At 37.1% G+C, this 8,499-nt stretch overlaps 1 pseudogene; it reads left to right on the top strand.

The window, feature by feature from the left end:
* The first annotated feature begins 895 nt into the window (after positions 1–895).
* On the top strand, positions 896–3,957 carry LOC118834197 (annotated as a pseudogene).
* Positions 3,958–8,499: the final 4,542 nt, after the last annotated feature.

The following is an 8,499-nucleotide window of genomic DNA, read 5'->3' as shown; positions in this document are numbered from 1 at the left end:
CAGTTTTCCTAATATTGAACCAGCCCTACATTCTAACTATAAATTGAGCCTGATCATAGTGTATAATCTGTGTGATGTATTGTTGTAATCTTACTAGCATTTTATTTAAAAATTTTGCCTCAATATTCATTATGGAAATTGGTCTATAGTGTTTTGTGTTTTTGCTCTTCCTGGTTTAGGTATCAAAACTATATTTATGGCATAGAAGCATTTGGTACCCCTTTATCAATTTTTATAGTTTATGCAGCACTGAAATTAATTACTCCTTAAATATTTGGCAGAATTAGCTTGTAAATCTATCTGATATTGGGTTTTTTTTCCTAAGGGAACTCATATATAACTTATTCAATTTCTTTTTCTGAGATAACTATTTAATTATTCCATTTCCTCTTTTTCTAATCTGGGCAGTTTATATTCTTGTAAATATTCATCCATTTAATTTAAATTGTCAGCTTCATTGGCATACATTTTGCAAATATTGTCAAATTTATTGTCAAAATAGTTCCTAATAATTGCTTTAATTTTATCTTCATTGTTTGCATGTTCACCCTTTTCATATTTGATACTGGTAATTTGGTTTTCTTATTTCTTTCTTTAAAAAATCAAATTAATAATGGTTAATCTATTTTATTTTTTTCTCCCATAAAATTAGCTCCTACTTTTATTTATTCAATGGTTTTTCTGTTTGATTTTTATTAATCTCTTCTTTGAATTTAGTTTTCAGGATTTCTATTTTGGTGTTTAATTAGGGATTTAAAATTTGTTCTTTTTTGGCCCCCTGGCCAAGTCTCAACTTCTCCCTGCACAGGATGATGAGTCTCATTGGACCAGCAAAGTAGTGCAGCTGTGATTACTGGGTTACCAATAGGACTAGACGAGCCCGCTGCAGTTAAAAATGGCAGAAAGAACCACTTCTCCACTGAAGCACTTTGCGTTGGCTAAAAAGGCGATTACTGCCATCTTTGACCAGTTATTGGAGTACATCACTGAAGGCACAAATTTTGTTGAATATGAGAATCCAGAACTTGAATGGATAGCCACTGAGGATGATCTGGCAGAAATACAGAGCTATAAAAATAAATTATCAGTCGTTGATGAGGCGCTGTCCCAGAGACACATGAAAGTGGCATTTTTTGTCCTGACAAGTAGTGACAAGAGCTCCAAGTTCAATGCTATGTTGCGGGACCAGGTTCTTCCCAGTGGCATCGGCCACACAACAGACTGCTTCCTGAGTGTAAAAAGGACAGATGGGGATAAAGCCTATCTGATGACTGAAGGATCCAATGAGAAGATAAGTGTCAAGATTGTGAACCAACTGGCTCATCCTCTTCATATGAACAAAGACCTGAAAACTGACTGTCTTGTATGTGTATTTTGGCATAAGGCAAAGTTTTAGTAGACAGTCCAGGCACAGATGTCTCTAAGAGCTGGATAGGTGGATTGATGAATTTTGCTGAGATACTGATGTCTTTGTTTTGATAGCAAATTCAGAATCAACATTAATGAAAACAGAAAACACTTTTTTTTTTACAAGATATTAAATGAGCAATTTTCCAAGTCTTTATCTTTATTTTTATCTTTATCCTGAATAACTGTTGGGATGCTTCTGCCTCAGAACCAGAATATTGGAAGATGTACAGTGTGAGCACATGAAGTGCCCCTGAATTTCTTGGTGGAGGAGCTCAAAGTTATGGTTCCCTCTGAGGCACAGAATCACATCTTCTTTGTTTCAATAAAGGAAGTTCTCAGTGCACTAAAGCAAAAGGCATAACGGATGCCTGAGGAAGGTGGGGCACTTGCTGAAGGATTTCAGACAAGATTTCAGGAGTTCCAGAACTTTGAACAAATCTTTGAGGAGTGTATCTCATGGTCAGCAGTGAAAACAAAGTTTGAACAGCACACTATTAGAGCTAAACAGATACTGTGAAAAACATAATGAATGCAATAAATGTGGCAGCCGCAGAAAAAAGGATTTATTCCTTGGAGGAAAGGGAGGACCAGACTGACAGATTGGACTTTATTAGAAACCAGATGAACCTTTTAGCGCAAGATATTAAGAAAAAAATCAAAGAGGTTACTGCAGAGGTAGAGAACAAGGTTTCATGTGCTATGACAGATAAAATTTGTCGTCTTTCCCTTTTGTTTGATGAGTTTTGTTCTGACTTCCATCCTTCTCCAAGTGTGCTAAGAGTGTATAAAACTGAAGTAAACAAGCACATAGAAGATGGTATGGGAGGGGCAGCTAGGTGGCGCAGTGAGTAGAGCACTGACCCTGTAGTCAGGAGGTCCTGAGTTCAAATCTGGCCTCAGACACTTGACACATGTACTAGCTGTGTGACCTTGGGCAAGTCACTTAACCCCAATTGCCCTGCCCCCCCCCCCAAAAAAAAACCCCAAACCTAAAACAAAAACAAAAAAGATGGTATGGGAAGAAATTTGGGTGATTGCTGTTCCACTGAAGTAAGTGCCTCAATGCACTAATCCCAGCAAGAAATGATCAAAAATTTGAAGCCATTGCTTCCTGCTGGTATACAGAATAAGTTCCATGTGTTAATCCCTTGTTAGAAATCTGACCTCAGCTATGACCTGAATTGTCACGAGTTGTGTCATGACTTTCAAGAAGATAATGTATTTTATTTTTCTTTGGGATGGGTTCTTGGGTCCTACAGATGCCTAGAGGGTTCTTTTAGTATTATCAGAGCCCATCCTACAGGTGCCTCAATCTATTGCTTCTACTCCCTCTGCTCCTCCTAATCCTGTAACACCAGATCTTGTGTCTCAGGAATAACTCATGGTGACCCTAGTAACAGGCTTAGCTTCTTTAATATCAAGGATTTCTATGGGCATCATTGTTGTTGGAGGAGTGATTTGGAAAACAGTGGGCTGGAAACTTATAACAGTTTCCCTATGTTTGTATGGAGCTTTGTATTTTTATGAATGGCTGACTTGGACCACTCAAGCAAAGGAAAAAGCCTTCAAGCAGCAGTTTGTAAACTATGAAACTGAAAAACTGCAGATGATTGTTAGCTTCATGACTGCTAATTGCAGCTACCAAGTACAGCAGGAAACGGCCATGACTTTTGCTTGTCTGTGTCAGCAAGTTGATATTACCCAGAAACAGCTGGAAGAAGAAATTTCTAGGCTTCTGTATCAGTAAGGCAAGATTCATGATATCGATGGTGACCATGAATATGCCTATAGAGTTCAGAATCTCAAAGTATAAGAGACTCTCTGTATAGAAGGCAGAAGAAGTAAAACATTTATTCAGACACCAGAGGATCAAATCCCAGAACCAATAACCCCAATTTGACATAGCAGTAATTGTATTCCAAAACCAGTAAGTCCTCCTCAATGTAACAGCAAGGAGATTAAAACACAGTATCACAGCAAGGAGCCAAGCTATCTCATAACCTTCCAGTCTTCTGGGGCCTTCCTGTAAACACTCACTCACAAACCCTAGCTGTCTGCTTGCCTGTGTCCTCTCCTCCCACAGTTCTGAAAGTCCTTGCAATTTTCAGAGCCCTTGCAGTTCTCTCTCTCTCTCTCTCTCTCTCTCTCTCTCTCTGTCTCTGCATCTCTTCCAGTTCTCTGTCTCTTGCAGCTCTCTCTCTACTCTGTGTCTTCTTTTTCTTTTTGTAGCTCTCTAGTCTGAGCTTAATGGCTACCCCACAGGGTATACCTTGTTTAGGGCTCTGGAACTTAGCATCTAGTAGCAAAAGGGTGTGGGCCTGTCTACAAACAAGCCTCGCCTAATCAAGCTTTCCTTAACTAGCTCCACCTGAGCTCTATTAAATGGTCAGGGAAGATCTTAAATCATGATTAGGACCACAGCTGTCCAAAGAAATAGATTAGTTGGAGAAAATACAAAATAATCCAAAGCTTTTAAGAAACAAAGCAATTCAACTTGAACATGACCTGGAGAATTTTACGAGGCCATTTCTCACTTCAAGCAAATAGAAGAATCTCAGCAGATGGCTCTGGTGGCACCAGAGGAGAAGCTAGACTTTGACTCTTGTGTTGATTTACATCAGGGCTGTCCAAAATGGGGCCCACAGTGTGATTTATGTGGCCTGCCTACAAGCATAGAAATTTACATAAATGCTTTAATAAACGAATCGGAGCTACCACAGAGCTCTCACTAAAATGACAAATCAAAATATATTGTCTATTGTTTCAATAAAAACCTAAGGCTGGACAGCCCTGATTTACATGAAAAATGACTCTAAATATGAATTGTATTGACTGTGCTTGGAAATCTGGGTTTAGATTCTGGCAGTGAACTATCTCAAGGTGTTTACATTTTCTTTGTTTTTTTTTGTTTGAGGGGGGAAGGCAGGGCAATTGGGCTTAAGTGACTTGCCCAAGGTCACACAGCTAGTAAGTGTGCCAAGTGTCTGAGGCTGGATTTGAACTCAGGTCCTCCTTACTCTAGGGCCAGTGCTCTACCCTCTGTGCCACTTAGCTGCACTGGCATTTATGTTTCTTAACAATGGTTATGTGGTATGTTTGTATCCTTAGTTGTAATGTGGTGGTGGTGGTAGTGGTGGTAGTGGTGGTAAAGAAATAATGAATGTGTGAAGAGAAGTACAACTAATTGTGAGACCTATGGCTGGGGAATGGGCTCTTGACCTCCTAGGTAGGGTTTTGTTTGATACTGAAAACCATGCTTCCTGGCATCCAGGAATTATAAAGGCCATTGGAGCCCCATTTTTTCCAGAATAACTTTTTCAATGCCCTCTTTTATTGAGAATAACCAATCTTTTATTTTATTTAAATGCTCATTTATCTATTAGCTAAGAAGAGGATAATTTATTAAAGTGTTATTATTTATGCAAATAACAAATAATTTTTGTTAACACATTCATAAATTTTTCAGTGTTGCCCATTACAACTACCTAATCACATCACAAGCCTTGTCATCAGATTATCATTTGTTACCTGCCTCCACTTGGGAAAAGAACACTATTTATGAAACTCCCGAAATGAACTTAGAAGTGTCAGACTGATAAAAAATAGCTCAGCCATATAGAGGAGTTAGAATCCGAAGTGTCAGGGATCTATATAGGAATACTTTCATGTACAAGAATTGTTTGCTTTTGTATGGACTTGGGTTCCATGTGGAACATTGGCTAAGTAGGGTTGCCCAGTGTCCTTTTTATTTGACCCTGTGTGAATGTGCCAACATGGACAGAAGTTGGAGTGGTTTGTGTTTCATCTTATCCAAGTTTTCATGTGCTTGAGTATATATGGCAAATGATCATCCAGTTTGCTTTTATATCCAAAATGGGGTTGAAAGTTACTATAGGAATGAAGAAAAATTCTGTTGTTCTCAGGAGAAAATGTATTGGCCAGGTTTGACATTTTACTGGGGAAAGGACAGAATTTCAGACTCCCTTATTTTAGACACCAAGAGCTGAGCCCTTTCCCTGGGCTGCCTGAGCAGTTTTCTGTTGAGAACATTTTACTGTAAATAGAAATTTTGGGGGGATATTCGTTCAGTGCTTCCCTTTTTGTGCCTTTAAGGGCAGGTGTGCCTGTATTTTTAAAGAGTAGATAGCATTGTTTTTGTCCATTAAAAGCCTTTCAAATTATTTATATATTTTTATGCAAATTAAACATTTAACAGGATAAAATATTCAGGTTCAGAATTAAATGAAAAGTTATTAAGTTGTACAGACAGGAAATGCTAATCACTCTCAGAGGGCCCAACTGAAGAATGGGAAAAGTGGCCACACTGGGTGGTCTTGGATTAGAATTCACACTCATCTTAGGCCACAAGCTGGCGCCCAGTATGAGCCAGCTTCCTGTATGCATGTGAACAATGCAGTGGCTTGGTTGCGTTGACCTAAGTAGTAGTCATCGATTTCTTCAGTACTTTGAAATTAAGAATTGCCACCTGATTGTTTAGATATCTGTTGTACGCATGTTGGAAATAGAAAAGATGGATTTAGAAACCAAAACCAACCCACTTGTCCCCCTGCACCATCCTAAAGCCACCCAAGCCTACAACTTGCACAGAAATTATTTTGGTACTAATGTGGTTCAGACTTTTGCAGGATTCTTGATGTTTATTTTCTATGTATGTTTGTAAGATCATTCATAAACTTTGTATAATCCTAAACTTTTTACAGACATAGTTATTTTATAGCTGTTCAGATTTCCAAGGGAAAAATAAAAGCTATACCCATTATTTGCCTGAAAAAATTTGTTTTTTCTAGTTCTTTTTTTTCTAGTTGCATATCCCCTTTGTTGTTCTGATCTTTCTATAAGAGTTTGTATATATAAGCTTTCTCCCATGTAGTACTTTGGTTTCATCTCATAAATTTTGGTGTGTTGTCTCACTGTTATTATCTTTTATGAAATTATTGATCCTCTGATCTGTTCTTTGACCCACTCATTATTTTTGTTGTTTTGTTGAGTCATTTTAGTCATATTTGAATCTTTGTGACACCATTTGGGTTTTCTTGACACTGCTACTGGAGTGCTTTGCCATTTCCTTCTCCAGCTCATTTTACAGATGAGGAAACTGAGGCAAACAGGGTTAAGTGACTTGCCCAGCATCACACAGCTAATAAGTGACTGAAGCCAGATTTGAACTTGTGAATATGAGTCTTCCTGACTCAAGGCCTGCACACTATCCACTGTGCCACTTACCTGTCCCACTCTTTAGCATTAACTTATTTAGTTTCCAATTAATTTTTAAGTTATGCTTCAAAGGCCCTTTATTGTATGTAATTTTTATTGCATTATGGTGAGTAGACGATGCACTTAATATTTCTGTTTTGCTGTACTTTATGGGGCTTTTAATGTTCTAATAACACAGTCAATTTTTGAGATGATGCCATGTTGAAAAATAGATATACTCCTTTCCTTTCCTATTTCATATTTTCTAGAGCTCCATCATATTTTAACTTTCTAAAATTCTGTTTATCCCCTTAACTTCTCATTTATTTTATGGTTAAATTAATCAAGGTCTTTATTATAGTTTTACTCTCTCTTTCCTCCTATAACTCATTTAGCTTTGCCTTCAAAAAACTGGATGCCATGCCATTTGGTGGATATATGTTCAGTATTGATCTTTATTGTCTATGGTATCTTTTAGCGAAGTGTAGTTTCACTGATCATCTCTTTTAATTAGGTCTGTTTTTCCATTTGCTTTGTTTGAGATCATGATTTCTTGTCTTTTGTATTTCAGCCAAAACATAAGTTTCTGCTCCAGCCCCTTATTTTAACTTTTTGCGTATTTTCTGTTTTTAGTGTGTTTTGTTTTGTGGATTAGTTCACCCTATTCTCATCCATATTTATAATTGCTGTTTCTTTTTCTCCATTCTACTGTCTTATATTTATCCTCTTTTTTACACTATTGTCTCTTCAAGAATCTGTTTTGCTTCTGACCACTGACTCCCTTAATCTACTTTCTCTCTTATTCTCCTCCCCCCTTCATTTTTCTCTTAGCCCCTTTCTCTCTTGCTTCTCTCTTGGGTAAGATGAACTTCTGTACCCAACTGTTTCTGTGTGTGTGTGTGTGTGTGTGTGTCTGTGTGTGTGTGTCTGTGTGTGTGTGTGTCTGTGTGTGTATACGTTTATATATATATGTGTGTGTGTATGTGTATATACATGTATATGTGTATGTGTATGTATATGTGTACACACACACACACACACACACACACACACATATATATATATATATACATATATATGTATGTATGTATTCCTTCTTGAGCCATTTCAAATGAGAGTTGGTTCAAGCATTGCCCAGTTCCCTTTCTCCCCTCAGCCCTTTATATCATGTAAACTTTTCCGTAGGCACCTCATTTTTGTGAGATAATCTTACCCATTCTTCTTCTCCCTTTCCTCTTCTCCCAGTGCAACGCTTTTTCTTGCTCTTCCATTTTCTTTTTGAAATCATCCAAACATAATAGACTCACTCCTATGACCTTTGTCTAAGTAGACTCCCTCTAACTGCTCTAATAATGATACAACATTTTTAAGGGTTACACATATCATCTTTCCATAGAGGAATGTAAATACTTTTATCTTGTTTAGTCCCTTGGATATTTATTTTTGCTTTATCGGATAGTATAATTGCAACTCCTGCTTTTTTGGATTCACTTAATGTATAGTAAATTTTTTCCCATCTTCTCAGTTTTATTGGGTGTATGTCTTTGTTTTAAAAATATTTTTTCATATGGTTTGATTGATTGTGAATGAATTACCTATTCTCAGCAATAAAATGATCTAAGACAATTCTGAAGGATATAAGATGAAAAATGCTATCCATCTTCAGAAAGAATTTATAGAGTCTGAATGCAGACTGAAGCATACTTTTTCTTTGCTTTATTTTTTAAATAGTATTTTATTTTTTCCCCAATTACATACATCTTTCATTTTTACAAGATTTTAAGTTCCAAATTTTTCTTGCTCCCTCTTCTCCACTCTTCTGAAAGTGGTAGGCAGTTTGATATTGTTTATACATGTGCTATCATGTAAATCATA

The sequence above is a fragment of the Trichosurus vulpecula genome, chromosome 1 (assembly GCF_011100635.1).
Source record: "Trichosurus vulpecula isolate mTriVul1 chromosome 1, mTriVul1.pri, whole genome shotgun sequence".
Classification (NCBI taxonomy): domain Eukaryota; kingdom Metazoa; phylum Chordata; class Mammalia; order Diprotodontia; family Phalangeridae; genus Trichosurus; species Trichosurus vulpecula.
This window is presented reverse-complemented; position numbering and strand designations above follow the sequence as displayed.